At 43.7% G+C, this 15577-nt stretch overlaps 1 long non-coding RNA gene across 1 annotated transcript; it reads right to left on the bottom strand.

Annotated features, from left to right (window-relative positions):
- Positions 1–1614: 1614 nt before the first annotated feature.
- LOC148684240 (uncharacterized) lies at positions 1615–14759 on the bottom strand. The gene is made up of 2 exons (XR_015946373.1): positions 14567–14759; positions 1615–2555 (listed from the first exon to the last, which is right to left on the bottom strand). It is a non-coding gene; the product is annotated as an uncharacterized LOC148684240 (long non-coding RNA).
- Between the last annotated feature and the right edge of the window lie 818 nt (positions 14760–15577).

Here is a 15577-nt window from a genome sequence, read left to right on the forward strand (position 1 = left end):
ATGGCAGGATCCCCAAGGTCAATTTCTATGGGGAGTTGATCAACTCTGTGTTATGAGGCACCAGGGCCCTTGGCAGACCAACTCTGTGTTATAAATATGTCTGCAAGGGTGACATGAAGGCTGGCAACATCAATGTGGGAATCCCTTGCAGATTCCCTTGCAGTGTCTGGAGACAATCAGTCAGGTTGTGTATCTGCAGCGGGGACCAGAGGAGGAATGACTGCTAGGAGGAGCTCAGAAAGAAGAAATGCCCTGGTATACCTGCATCAGCACAACCAGGTGCCTTCATCTGCCCCAGCTGCAACAAAACATGTCTCTCCTATATTGGTTCTTCAGCCACTGCAGGTGCTGTAACTCTCCAATGGTTTGAGATCACCCCCCAAAGGCACACTCTTCCATTGTCTCCTGAGACAGATGGGTGCCAACCAATTTTGTTCTTTTAAAAACAAGCCCACAGAAAAGGAGACAGAACCTATGATTAAACGCAGGTGAAACTGACGTGGAACATAAGTAGACTGATCTGTCCATCTTTAATTGCAATTATCCTTTAGATTTGTGATTTAAGCAGGTAGTTCTCTTGCAGAGGAAGCACCATTTGCACCATAATGGTCTTTTCCCTTTTCCTGTTGATCAGATGTGCCTTTGAGCGGGAGATTGTCATGAATAAGAATGTTTAGCTTATTCTTTAAGGTTCTCAAGAGCACTCAAACAACATAAGCTTCCTAAGCGGAGCCATTTGGGTAAATGAATCCTTCCTGCTACTGAAGACGCCTATTTGTATGGCCAACGGTATTGCTAAGGGTCCACCCTGGAGCAACTAATTTAGGAACCAACTTGGTCCTTGAGAGGCCAGGCAAGAAGAATGATGGTGGGATGCAAACACCTGACTCAATCTCCAAGAGGGAAGCAACAGATGCTGTTTATTGTTAGGAGGCTGCTTGATGACCTGTGGGGAGCAACAGCACTATAAATGATTGAGTAGACTTGCTTCCTGGGGAGGTAGCAAAAAGCCCTTGAAACCAGCATGTAAAGGAAGAAAATACCAAAAGGAAACATTGACAGTCGCTCGGCTCCACACCAATTCTCCATCTCTCAAATGCACAGACACTATTAGTCTGATGAAGTAGGCTGTTGACTACCACACAATAATCTATTTAGTCTCCAAGGGACCATGGAGTTGGAGCATCTTAGTTTCAAGGTACTGTGGAAAGAATCCTTGAAAGTCATTGAAAGTGTCTTTATAAGCTAGGGTGAATTTCAAACTGAGGCCATAAACAAAGAAAGTGCAGGAAGGCAGATGGCGAGTATTTCTGGTTACTTGCTCTAGGACATGTTTTCTTTCTTGCTGTTCCTTCTTGAGGTAATATTTGACTTTGTTTCTTCATATTCTGAGGTTAACTATTGCTCTTTTCCTTTGGGTATTAGCTTCCATCTTACGCAAAGTTTCCCTTCCTTCCAACTCCCTACTTTGATTGCATCTTTATTTTAGATTGTAAATCTAAAGGCAAGGACTTGTGTCTTCTCTGTTTTTTATACAGTGCCTAGCACATAGATCGCTAACCTTTTGGGGCCTGTGGGTAAATCTGCAAACCAGAGAAACAGTGACAACAAACGAATGCTTCATTCCTTTTATCAGAGAAGGGAGAGGTGGGGAAGAGACCCTGTGGGCACCAGGGAAGAGCTCTGCAGGAGCATGAGTGCCTATGGGTGCCATGTTGACCATTGACTTAATGCATTTTACATATATCAGTCCATTTAGGTATGTTAAAAACACAATTAAAAGGACATTGAATTGTGCTTGGAAGGCTTTAGGGAGTAATCTCATAGATGGGGTTGGTACAACTTTATCCAAATGCAAGATTGCTTAAGAGCTGGCATTCTTGACAAGTACTTCTGTCTAGTGCTAAAACCTGGTGTGCCAAATATAACAGGCTGAGTGACACTGAACTACACTTAGGCTGACCATCACCTAAGAAGTCAGTGGTTTCCATTCTGACTGTATTTGTTGCAATCAGCAATGCTTCTATTCTGCTGCAGTTTGGATTCCACCAAACTATGTTATTTGTCTCAGTGTCTGCTATTTATACCTGCTTATAAAAATTCATGTAACTTGTTTCAATGTGAAGGAAATGTTAAAATGATCTTATTTGCAGACTTAGAAACAACATTGGTATGAATGGATATCAATAGTATTTGCTTGACTGGTTTCTGTTCCTGTCCACAGAAGACGCAAACTCCAGTAATGTCCAGTACCTATCCTGTCTTCATCCCTGTTGTCTGACATCCCTACACAGGAAACTATTTTCTAACACAATCTACTTTGGTGTTGGCGACCTTCAGCTTCCATTGGATCACCAGCAATCAGACACAAAAAGATAAACAGTGAGCAGTTGTCCTGTTTGGTTTCCAGTGAGGGATCTTAGGTTTGTAGCACCCATACACAAGGTTTGTTTTTCTTTCCACCCATCTATAGTCAGAAGAAAGCTGATGAAGAGAGAAATGGGAATGACATCTGGTGACCGATACTTGTCTGATACTTGTCAGACTTTTTCTTCCTAAAGACAAAAAAAAGAAAGACATTATCAGTCTGTTAAAGACTTGTCAATATGCAGTGCTTCACAATGCCTGTTTTTTAGATTCCCCAACCAACCTCTTGGCTTTCACACTCTGCAGCTCACACCTGCTGTTTCGAAATCATTCTGTTATTGCCAAGCCATTGTCCTTATTCCAGGACGCCAGCCAAATCTTAATAACGGGATCATTAACAGAGAGCTACTGCAACGTTGCGCGTTGCACTACTTCACTGGTTGGATAGTGAGGTCAACAATATCCTGTGCTTTTGGGCAGCCTAATTTAATTCTTCGATTCAAATCACCACCGTTTGTGATTCCAGCCACTTTGCAAAAACACAGCCATCCTTTGTCAGCCAGCTGTGAGAATGACAGAATCTGCCCCTTCACATCCTCAAGTGGGGGAAAGTTCATGTCACACTTAGCACATTCATATCTTGGGTACATGCCTCATTCTGGCCTCTTGTATTTTTCATATTGAAACAAAAGCTGTGTCCGGGATCTAATCAAGTAATTTGCACATGAAATAACTGGTTGGCTGAGTCTAATAACAAGTAGACCCTGTTCTTGCCTGGTAATAAATGGTGGTACCATCAGAGCAGGACTTTGGGCCAGATGCCCAGTCGAGGGCCACTCCCAAGTTCCTGGGAAAGAGGGATTGATCTCTGGGTGAGTGGAGGAGGGGAATAGGAATCTTTTAACAACTCTTTACACCCTTAAGAAACTACAGTTCCCAGGATTCTTTGAGGAAAAGCCATGACTGTTTAGAGTGGCATGATGCTACTTTAAATGCATAGTGGAAATGTGACCTTATAGATTTTGTAATGGGCATCAATTCAGCAAAATTGCATACATTAAATCTGAAGATTGTTGGATATTTTGGCTAGCACTAAATAATTAGAGAGATGTGCGCACACACATTGATACCACACCCTTCTAATCAACATATGCTACATAATGTGGCTTGCATCAATTAAAATCCACAATAGAAAAATACAACCATGATATCAGTAATATAACAAAAAGCACCAAAAAATTTAATGCATTGAAAGTGCAATAGTAATGAGAACTTCCTAATGGGGGAAGGTTAATATTGTAAAGGGTCATTCAGATGTCGCAAATAGGCCATGGCACTATGGTTGTTGTTTATTATTATTATTATTGGATTTTTCCTAGAAAAGGTAAATCTGGCTTAAATGAGAGACTGGCCCTTTGATAACCATATCATCATGTGGACACTGCAGAAAATATATATGCGTACATGAGAAGCACCCATCAAATAAACACTAATTTTTAAACACCCAATATCAGCAAACTTGACAAGGCACAAAATTTCACACTAAAACCACCTATTGACAGATTGATGTTGGTTATTTGAAATGTGCCGCTCATTTCAGCAGCTGCCAGAGATGCCATTTATATGATTGAGGGGCGAAGGAGAAAAATCATCCTTGCTGATAATTATTGGGAGGTAAGCAGCATTTGAATCAGAACCACCGAAGCACTTGGTAGCTCAGGGGCTAGCATTTCTCCCTGCACATAGATATCAATGGAGGGTGCTAGCCAGTTAGCAAGCAATTTCTTCAAGCGTTCTTTCATGCTTTGTATAATCTTTACGAAAAATTTCACGCAGACACACATACGCCATGGATTGCAAGTTTTCGTTTGAAGAACCTGCCAAAAATGGTAGAACATGTTTCAGTATGAAAACCTAAAGGTACTGGCCTTTAAGTTGTAAGTGGCAAGCTTGAGGTCATAGGATGTAAACCACACATCCACTTAATTATGACCAAAGTTTTATGCAAGCGTGTGATCAATGAAAAAGCTGATTTGGGAACAAGATCAAGTTACAATATTTCTTTTTTAAAAAAAACAATAACTCACATTTCTCTTAAGACAAAGGTTTTGAATTTTTGCTTTTTTATTTGTTGCTCATATCAGTGCAGCAAGCAGCATGGATTATGCTTTAAAATGTGATTTCATCCAGTGGTGCCCATGGGGATTGAAGAAGAGTAGTAGTTTGGATTTGATATCCCGCTTTATCACTACCCTAAGGAGTCTCAAAGCGGCTAACAATCTCCTTTCCCCTCCTCCCCCACAACAGACACCCTGTGAGGTGGGTGGGGCTGAGAGACTTCAAAGAAGTGTGACTAGCCCAAGGTCACCCAGCAGCTGCATGTGGAGGAGCGGAGACGCGAACCCGGTTCCCCAGATTACGAGTCTACCGCTCTTAACCGCTACACCACACTGGCACCACACTGAAGGGCAGAAGGTTGGCAGGCCGACAGCAGGTGGAGCCAGAGCTAATGGCAGTCAGAGGCAACTTATTCTAGTTTTGCCCCTTCCCTGCTGAGTTCAACAAGGTCAAAATTGAGAATAAGGAGGAGGAATCGGACAGCCAGGGCCACTATCCAGACTGAATTCCTTGGAGCAATCAAGACTGAGAGTGGTGCACTATTTGCACACCAAAACTATACACTAGATCAGGAATCCCCAAACTGCGGCCCTTCAGATGTTTTGGTCTACAACTCACATGATCCCTAGCTAACAGGACCAGTGGTCAGGGATGATGGGAATTGTAGTCCAAAACATCTGGAGGGCCAAAGTTTGGGGATGCCTGCACTAGATCCACAACTTATGCAGGGGTTGTTTTTCAGTGGCCCTGTTTTGGCTTCAATCCTGTTGGCACTCTGCACCTGAGTATATCATCAGAGGAAACCTTGCATGCAGTCCCACCTGGTTGGCACCCATTTCAGACTTGTTCATCTCAACACAGCCAAGAAGGTGATCATTATTCCAAGTCAGGCATGTCACTGCTACTTTGAGCCGAAGGCGATGTTATGAAATTGCAAAACAATTCAGGGAACAAGCCTTGATTCAGCAGCTTCAAAGTGCAGTGTGAGAAACCCACTGAAAAGTAAAGCAAGGAAGAAAGAAAGAAACAATTCCACCCCTAGGGATGAGTGATAAATTTGTTCAGCTCTCTTGAAATTCGTGCTTCTCCAAATTTTGTGGTGCATTTCTCCAACCAAAGAGTGTGTACAAATATGAGTGAAAAGCACATTAAAAAGTGTGTGCTGGTGAAAATAACATATGGAAATACATTTTATTCCTTGAAAATTACTTGCAAAAGTTGACTGGGCAAAAACGTATCTAAAAATACACACAAAGAAATGAGCATGAATTTTCGTGCAAAATTAAGACTGGAAAAACGAGGGAAAGAAGAGAAACCAAACTTTGCAGATGCATCCAATCCCTACTAGGTACACTATGCACTGTGATTTCAGTGCAACAATCCTGAGAGTTGGCAAAAGCAAACTGTTATCTTTGGTGCCTTTCAACTCTAGAATATATTTGGATTTTTTCGTGAGACAGATTGAGTCCTGTGATAAAAGCCAATCTCTCCCCAGCGGTGGAAGAACGCCATGATTTCCCATTGCATTTTTATTGGGAGCTATCAAAGCAGAAGGGATGAGCCTAGCCAGCCATAAAACAATTATTTACTTTTAAGTACCAAAATCCCTATTGGAGTTGCGTTGGTTAATTAGCACCTGGGAGGGACAGACATTTCCTTGGATTAAATTCAAAATCAGGCCCCAAAAATGGTTTGTTCAAACACAGCAAATCAACTGTGAATGAATGGAAAGAAAGAAATCCCCCCCCTCGCCTCCCCACCTTCCCTTGCAACAAAATCAACAGCAAGTTGGTATTTCTGGATTTCTGGAAAGACCCCTGCCTCCCATTTCAAACACCACAATTACTTTTTTCTTTCTTTTTTTACTATGCATAGAAAATGAGGCATTGTTGTTCAGTGAATCAAAACAAATTCAGATGCCCTTCTTTTCATTTTGCTGGAGCTGCTCTTGCACCTGCTTTGTTTTTCTTTTGATTGCCGGGATTACGCAGGCCACACTTAATGATACTAATGGGCTCGCTCTTATTAGAAAGGGAGAGGCGGACCTCCGTGAAAAGGCATTTGTTGCAAACTGTATATCAGAGGAGCCAGATGTTTTCCTTTGGCGCATGCAATAACATTATATAGGGAGGAATCTCATCTTTGATGTACAGAGTTTTACTGCTGCAAGCTTTCACGCTGATGGTCTTTGCAAATCTGAGCCCCCCTCCCCTTTCTTTCTTTCTTTCTTTCTTTCTTTCTTTCTTTCTTTTCTTTCTCTCTCTCTCTCTCTCTCTCTCTCTCTCACACACACACACACACCGCCTGGGAATGGAACTATTGCAAATATTTAGAAAGATCATAACTCCCTTTGTTGTATAAGCCATACATTCCCATTGATTGTCAGTGGCTGTTCATCCTCTATTTGTGCCAAGGAGGGCTCTGCAATCTACAGCTTTTGTCTCTGAGGGTGGTAAATCAGGCCCTAGAAGAGTTGTCAGCAATCTGCCAACTTGGGAGGGAAAGGGGAACTGGCCAGACTGTTTCTTTTGATCTGGTCTACTCAACTGGAATGGCTCCCTTCCTCCCTTTCAAACTAAACCTTGCTTGAGCACCACTCTCCCCTTGACAACAATTGCATGGAACCACAAAGGTGCTCCAGGAAATGGACCGGATCTCCTCCCCAACATGGCATGGACCAAAATGGAATTGGATGGAGCTGAGCAGTAGAGCTCTCCATGCAAAGCTTGTGGGTTTGCACCCTGACATCTCCAGTGATCCCTGGGGAAGCCCCGTGTCTGCAATCCTGCAGAACCTATGCCAGTCAGAGTGGGAGACAAATAGGGTGCATTCAGACATGTGTAATATTGTGTTAGTTTTCCTGATTATAATATCAGGGATTCTGTCCCATTTTCTAATGTTTTTTCACACTGCAGTACCTGATGTTTTCTGATGGAAATATCAACATGTTGCACAAAACTTCATTCAAACCAGTGGATGTGGTCTGACGCCAACAACCAATGTCATAGAACAATGTGGCTACTGGCCCAACCTTTCCACACATGCACATTTCTGTTCTCCTGTGACAACAACAGGAAAGAACTGTATGCTGGCATACTGGCTCACATTTCATCACTTCATTCCCACAAATTTTGAGGTTGCATTCCCCCCCCCCAGAATAAAGTAACATGGAAATGGATGCTAAACATGCTTTCTTTTTTCTGGAAGTGGCTTTTATATGGTGCGACAGGTCACATATAATGCAGGCATTAACAGTTAGGGAAATGTTGGGGATATGGAATGAACTGGGGTGTGAATGCAGCCAACCAGATTGCCTAACCCTCTGACTTTTAATCTTTAAGAAATTAGTGTATTTTAATATTTCTGTTGGAAGCCACCCAGAGTGGCTGGGGAAACCCAGCCAGATGGGCGGGATATAAATAATAAATTATTATTATTATTATTATTATTATTATTATTATTATTATTACGACTGGTAGTGGTTCTCCAGAATGGCCTCCAGTGGTTTTTAGGTGTTCTTGGACTATAACCCTCATCATCCCAATCACTGGCCATACTGGCTGAGAACAACATCTGGATAGCACTTTGCTGCTGACTCAGTATAAGGCAGTCTCTCGTGTTTTTAGTGCATTGGACTACCATTCAATGCAACCATGGAGAGATTCAGCTTTCCTTAGTCTCCTGGCCACCTACAATTCTGATCAGGTTGACTGCAGGACCAAGGCAGGCTCATGCTTCCATTGCTGGCTAGCACCACTGAGAGTTTCCTAGCAGACAATGTATCTTCTTTTTTCCAAGTCCTCCCCTTAAACCAAGCTTGGTGCTATTGTGCTGAAGCAGAAGCTGGGAAAGCTATTATTGGATGTCCACTACATACTTAAAATACAACAACACCCAACAACCAGTAGATGGGACAGTGGGTGAACTAAAAGATGCTTCACCCCCAATGCAAACTGATGGAATGCACTTAAAATATTTTGTACACCGCCTGCAGTGTTCCTCATAATATGCTATCTACTCGTGCAATCATCAATAGTGATTCTGTGTAAAATGGCAGTGGGTGGTACATCTCAACAGAGCAAATCCCCCATGCAGATATTTCCCACCATTGCAAAGCATTTTATTTGGGTTTGCAGCAACCCATCCCAAACACAAACTCCTTATTCTCTCCTGCTCCTCCTCCCTGACTCTGCCGCACTGTATGCATAGCTATGGGCTGTATCATTAGGCTTTGATTTACAAATTTTAATTAGCAGTGGGGGGGGGAATCATTAAAGTAGAAAAAGTTCTAGTAAAAGCTGTGTTACATAAGAAAGCCAAAAGCATTGAAAGTTTGAGCTAGTCATGTTGGGTTATCTACCAGGTGGGGGAAGAGTGGAGAGGGCTGAAAACATTTCTTCTTCTTGTAAAATGCCTTCGTCTCCATAAAAATAGATTAAACAGATTAAATTGCATAAATATTGTGAAAGCAGTGAAATGCAGGAGGAATGTAAACACACTCCACACGTTTATCTTAGATGCTGTGTTAAATCTTTGCTTCAGCTAAAGCCAAAGATTGAAACATCTCTGGCTTTGTAAGGATCCTAATTTCACCTGTCTTTCATGCAACACGCAGATAGGTAGGTTAAAAATTGCTAGCAAAATAACAGGCTTGGATCCATGCAACATGCCTGAGCTTCCATAGCAAGGATTGTTTTGAAGCCCATAATTGCTTAGCCTAGAAAGGTGATGCAATCAAGTGGGGTCATAGAATGATAAACAAAACAATGAGTTGCACACAGAATGCAAAGTGTATGCTGGCTTGTTCTATTCCATTGCATGTATTGCTCAGTTGCTTAGAGCTTGGTGCTGATAATGCCAAGGGTTGCAGGTTCGATCCCTGTATGGGACAGCTGCACAGGAGGCTGGACAAGATGATCCTAAGGGTCCTTTTCCAACTCTACAATTCTATTATTCCAGAGGATTAGCTGTGTTGCACTTGTTTTCTGTGGCAACAGATAATAAATTGTTCTATGGCACATTGGTAGCCAACAATGGATGGCTGGTGCTTGTTAACTCACTGCCACAAAGTATTGGTCAAATACAGGGACACGGGTGGTGTTGTGGTCTAAACTATTGAGCCTCTTGGGCTTGCCAATTGGAAGGTTGGCAGTTCGAATCCCCATGACGGGGTAAGTCCCATTGCTCTGTTCCAGCTCCTGCCAACCTAGCAGTGTGAAAGCATGCCAAAAAGTGCAAGTAGATAAATAGGTACTGCTGTGGCAGGAAGGTAAAGGTAAACAACGTTTCCATGCGCTCTGGCACTCGTCACGGTCCTCCATGCGCCAGAAGCGGTTTAGTCATGCTGGGCACATGACCCGGAAAGCTGTCTGTGAACAAATGCCAGCTCCCTCAGCCTGAAAGCGAGATGAGCACCGCAACCCCATAGTTGCCTTTGACTGGACTTAATTGTCCAGGGGTCCTTTACCTTCTACCTAGTCATAATACACAGAAATTTTAGCATATAGGTGCAAGCTGAAGTTAGTATGGTAGAGGCATCATTTTCATGGTCACATATGATGGGGAGTCAGTGTCTTGTAGCCCTCTGCTGCAGTCTGGCTATGTCTCTGCTGCTCTGGCCAGCCAGCCAAGGCATTCAAGCTCCTTGGTGAACCTTGGCAGAGAAATCCAGTTGCTGAGTGGAGTACATGGGCGTAGGCAGGGGGGGCAAGAGGGGGCAATTCCCCCCCCCCCGAAGCAAAGGCTGAGGGGCGCAGTGTGGCAGCCCCAGGCTCCCGCTCCCAGCGCGAAGCTCCAGAGTCGCGCAGGGAACGCGAGCCTGGGGCCGCCTCCTCCGAAGACCTGGGAGGCGCAGGCCACGTGGCCCCGCCCACATTTCCGCTGTGGCCCCTCCCCTCCCGCCCCTTGCCCCGCCCCTTGCCCCCCCTAATTTTGATCCTGGCTACGCCCCTGGTGGAGTACCCAGCAGAGTTCAGAGGGAAGAAACCCCAACACCATACCATTTTCTCTGGGTGTAACACGCCTCAAGCTGTACTAATAGAACTCAGCCAGGAAGCTTGTCAATGAAGGGAAAGGAAGTGTAAGACGATCCCTGGTGCCGAACTGCTTTCCCTCAGACAACAGAACAGAGCGAGGTGCCCCCTGGTCTGCCGAGACAATAAGCTCTTTGTTAGTGCTTATTTATATGTTTCTTTGATTTAGCGATGGCACATCCTTCATTATCCGGAGATCTGTTTCCCAGGTGTAGCGCTGTCACGAATTGCATTGCGATCCCAGAACACAGAATGGCTATTTCTGGAGAGAAGGGTGTGACCGACCATTTAGGAGCTCTATTTCCATTGCAGTGGGGAATGGAAAACAGGAAAGGGTTCAGCAAGCCCACACATGCAGTGTGTGCTAGGATGCATTAACAAAGTCTTTAGAGTTTTGCTTCCTCTTCCCTCCTAAAAAAAAACACCACAAAAACCCCACCTCATTTAATTACTCATATCTGTATTGGCAGAAATGTAGCCCTCATTATTCTGAAAATGGAACACTTATTATTTATCAGCAGACCACTCCCATGGGAGGGTTAAAAGAAAAATCATTATAGGACTTCTCCAAATTCTGTTGGCAAGGCAGAGTTTAAGATTGCCAGATCTACTTGGCAGGGTATTTTTTTTAATGAGAACCGCAGGATCCACCAATCAGAACCAGGTGCAAAAGAGACAGGGGATAGATCTTTCCCTCCATTTAAAGCATACACACTGCATGTTTAAAGCACGTGACTTCCCCCTAAATGATGCTGGGAGCTGTAGTTTGTTAAGGATGTTGGAAGCGTTACAAACAAACGAAAAGGAAAGGGGCTTCTGTTATAAATAAAGGAGGGCAGGCCTGTGGTTGAGAAACTGAGCCCGTTCCTTCCCATTTAGTACAGTACAATCTACAGTAGACAAACAAAACAAGAGTGAAACGAAAGGTCGATTGCCAAATGAGTTGTGTCATCATTAGGAACAGGGAGTCGGGTTTTAGTGGAGGGTCAGGTAAGGTGAGGTTAAGATGATTTAGGAAAGTCATAGGAAAGGAGTCTTTGGGAACAGAGGAAGGCTTGTGCAAGCTTGGGGGCAGCTGTGGAAAACCATGCTTGGAACGGCAAACCTTTTTAGTTGATCTGTAGTTAAACTATGAAATTTGCTCCCACAAGATGTAGTGATGTAAGTCCTGCTTGCGGGGTTCCCATAGGCATCTGGTTGAGCGCTGTGAGAACAGGATGCTGAACTAGGTGGGCCATTGACCCGAATTTCTGTCGAGTTTCGTCCTACAGTTAGGCAGATTGAGGTAGCTGCCTCAGACAGTTGGTTTTGCGTGTCATTGCCTCACGGTCCTCCCAGAGTTGTGAGGGAAAACAGACAGAGAGAGAGACATGTGCACCACTTAGAACTCCTTTGAGGAAAAGTGGCATATAAATGTAATAATGACTAAAATAAAGACAATTCCTGGTGGGGCCGCATTGATGACAAGGGAGTTACTTGGATCTGATGCCAGTGTCTCTGTGGGGAGAAGTTAGTGTTTCAGACTAGAACTGTAGAGACCTGTACTAAAATCCCCATTCGGACATCATTGAAGCTCCCTTGGTTTACCTACCTTGGGCCGCCACCGACTCGGAGCCTAACCTGCCTCGCAGGGTTGTTGTGGGAATAAAACTTGGAACTACATGGAGGAAGGGTTGGTAATAAATGTAATAAATGTAACAAATAAATGAAAACAATCTATTTTCAGGCCACAAGGGGACTGGCTGCTTTCTGGCAATGAAGAAGTGCAGCAGTACCCTCTAACTCCCCAGAGAAGCTGAACCACAATGGCTGCCACATCTCAGCCTCTCATGACCTGCAGAGGCTCTCCAGAACTTGTGCAGACAGAGTTCATTCCCAGCACTGCTCCCATATCCTTTTCATTCAGGGGTAGCCAGCATAGGTTCCTCCAGATACTGCTGTGCCATAACTCGCATAATCCCTGACCATTAGCCATGTAGGCTGGGACTGATGAGAATTGTAGTCCAACAAAATTTGGAGGGCACCACGTTGCCTACTGCTGCTTTAACTGGATATGCTCTGGGCTAGCCCTGCCATTAGGCAGAGGGGAGCAGCGGCCTCGGGCGGCAGAGGTTGTGTGGAGGGTTTCAAGGCACTAGAGGAGAGAATTCCGTAGTGCAACTTGCCCTGTGCCTCCCAAACCAGCCTGCTGCCCACCAGTTGTGGTGGAGGCTGTCACTAGCATCCAAGTAAAATTCATCTACCAGTTTGATTGGCTTTTGTGCATGGACATGGGCATCTTGTCCTGCTTCCCAAGCATTTTGGATTTGCTAGCAATTGAGCCCCGGATCTTCTGCATTCAAAGCATGTGTCTTGCCACTGAGTTATTATGACACACACACACCCCATCCCACCTCCTGAGACATGCCTGCATCGGAAGTTTTCATGGTCTATGAATCACATTTGCAAATTTGCCCTTCATTTTTAATACTTCCAGCAAAACCCAAAAAAAACCAACACATGCTGAGCTTTTGACAGAAGTTTCGCACCAAGTCTCTGCAACTTGTTTACCTGCCTTCCCCCTCTTTTAATGTGCCCAAGTGGTTTGATGAGTCAATGCCTGTGTGAATCACCTGTGAAAACCGTTTTTGACATCTGCAAACTTGTTAAGGCCAAGGGAAGCCTCAAACGCCTCACTATTCTTTTCTGAGCCTATTTGTTCTCTCCCCCCAAAGAGCTCAGAAATTAAAAGCAAGTTTCTACCCGCATTGTCTGTTCACCTGAGCACCACAACAAACTACTTTTGAAAACAATGTAACAGGAAATAATAGATAGGTGGACACATAGATGGGGTGGGGGTTAATTTAAGGTGGGGTGAATAGCGGTGAGATCTTGTAGAAATGAATAAAATTATGCACGGCATGGGAACATGGATAGAGGCTTTCCTCCATCTCTCATAATACTAAACCCCAAGGCCGTGCAATGAATGTGAATTGTGGGAGATTCAGGACTAACTAAAGGAAGCTCTTCTTCACACGTCACACAGTTAAACTATGGAACTCACCGCCACAATATGTAGTGAGGGCTACCAAGTTGAACAGCTTTAAAAGGGAATTAGACAAATCCATGAAGGATAAAGGTCACAATGGCTATACAGTGGTACCTCGGTTTAAGTACACAATTGGTTCCGAAAGTCTGTACTTAACCTGAAGCGTACTTAACCTGAAGCGAACTTTCCCATTGAAAGTAATGGAAAGTGGATTAATCCGTTCCAGACGGGCCTGCAGAGTACTCAACCTGAAGCGTACTTAACCCGAAGTATGAGTGTAATTGGTTCTGGAAGTTTGTACTTAACCTGAAGCGAACTTTCCCATTGAAAGTAATGGAAAGTGGATTAATCTGTTCCAGACGGGTCCGTGGAGTACTTAAACTGAAAGTACTCAAACCAAAGCATACTTAAACCGAAGTATGACTGTATTACCTCCAGTATCAGAGGCAGTCTGCCAATTGCTTAGCTATGGTATACTGAGGCTTGTAAACTGGGCCAATGGCTGATTCTGCCATTTTTTAAACTCTTAACACCCAGCAGTTACCCAGATCTGTTTCTCGCCTTAAATGAACTGCATAGGTTCTTTATTAGGAAGAAAGCACCAGAAAAGAAAAACATGGCAGTTTTCAAATGAGCAAAGTGGGATATTGATTTTAGGAGGTGTATTAGATATAGATATAGATATAGATATAGATATAGATATAGATGATATAGATATAGAACCAGAAAAACCATAGACCTTTGATAACTCAAAACAAAACACACAAACCACAATCATGCAGACAAGCCTCCTAGGTGATGCTTCACTCGTAACTTTCAATTTCCCCTGTAGCTATAAAGAGACCACATCACAGTCCATTATTCATGCACATGTTGATGCTCATGTTGGTGGTTTCAAATGGAGGCATAAAGCTGGACCTACTCATGCACCTGACATGGAATATTCCCCTCCCCAATTTTACAGACTCAGCACTTTACGAAAGAAGCAGTGCCAAAACGTGGTTTAATAAACCTGTCTTACCGTTGCAAAAATTCCGAACCAACACCGTATACACTTTGATCATGCAGTTCAGAAATGTTCCAAAGCACATTAACTCGCCAGGGGAAATGACCTGCTGCTTTAATGAATACCCACTAAACAGGATCCATGCAACTGGATATTAATATCAGCAAGGGGCTACATGTCTCTCAGGTTGGAATTTAATATCAGCTACTAAAAGGATTCCCCAGTTGAGCGACTCAAGCCAGACTATTGCCTTGGGATTGTGGCCAAACCTACCACGTTTAGTTATTCTCCTTCCCAACAGCGCTAGGGGCAAAGTCAACAGCAAAACCAACATTTGTCTTGGGAAGCAAAATAATCAGTCAACAGCAGCTGATTAGGGAGCACTGTGAGCACATTGTGATTCTTCCCTCCGCCCTCCCTTACCCTGGATCTCCAGAAAAACAAAGCTGATTTATTTGCTTAGGAAATGTGTGCCAGTTTCACACGGGTATGCTGAACAGAAGAGGACTGGATTGTACCGGGCACAGGGCAAACAGGCCAGCTGAGCCACTTGCCACTAGCACAAATTTTGTACACCACCAGTTAAGTCATAAACTCTTATGTTGATGTGCCATATCAGGCTTTGGCACCAGCAGAGGTTTATTTGGGGAGGGGCATACATCACAGCTGGAACCACATTTTGCATACAGCAGGTGATAGGTCTAAATGCCACTGTCTTGCCCAAAGGTGGAAGGAAGAAGCAAGCCCAACCAGAGAAGAATGCCAGGCTAAGGCTAAGGCAAGTTGATGGACTATGCCGAAATGGCAAAACTAACTGGGAAGCTCAGGAATCAAGAAGACCAGATTTAAAAGGAAAAGGGGGGTGGGTGGGAAATGTTTATAATGTATATACAAAATTATTGTAAACAGGTCAAAACATTAGCAGGATTTTAAACACACTTGTAATGTAGCAGAATGTAGAGATAATTTAGGAAGCTGAAAAATTGATACGCAGTTGAAAATTGAATCAATAGGACCTATGGAAGG

Source organism: Zootoca vivipara, chromosome 11 (genome assembly GCF_965207765.1).
Source record: "Zootoca vivipara chromosome 11, rZooViv2.hap1.1, whole genome shotgun sequence".
Classification (NCBI taxonomy): Eukaryota; Metazoa; Chordata; class Lepidosauria; order Squamata; family Lacertidae; genus Zootoca; species Zootoca vivipara.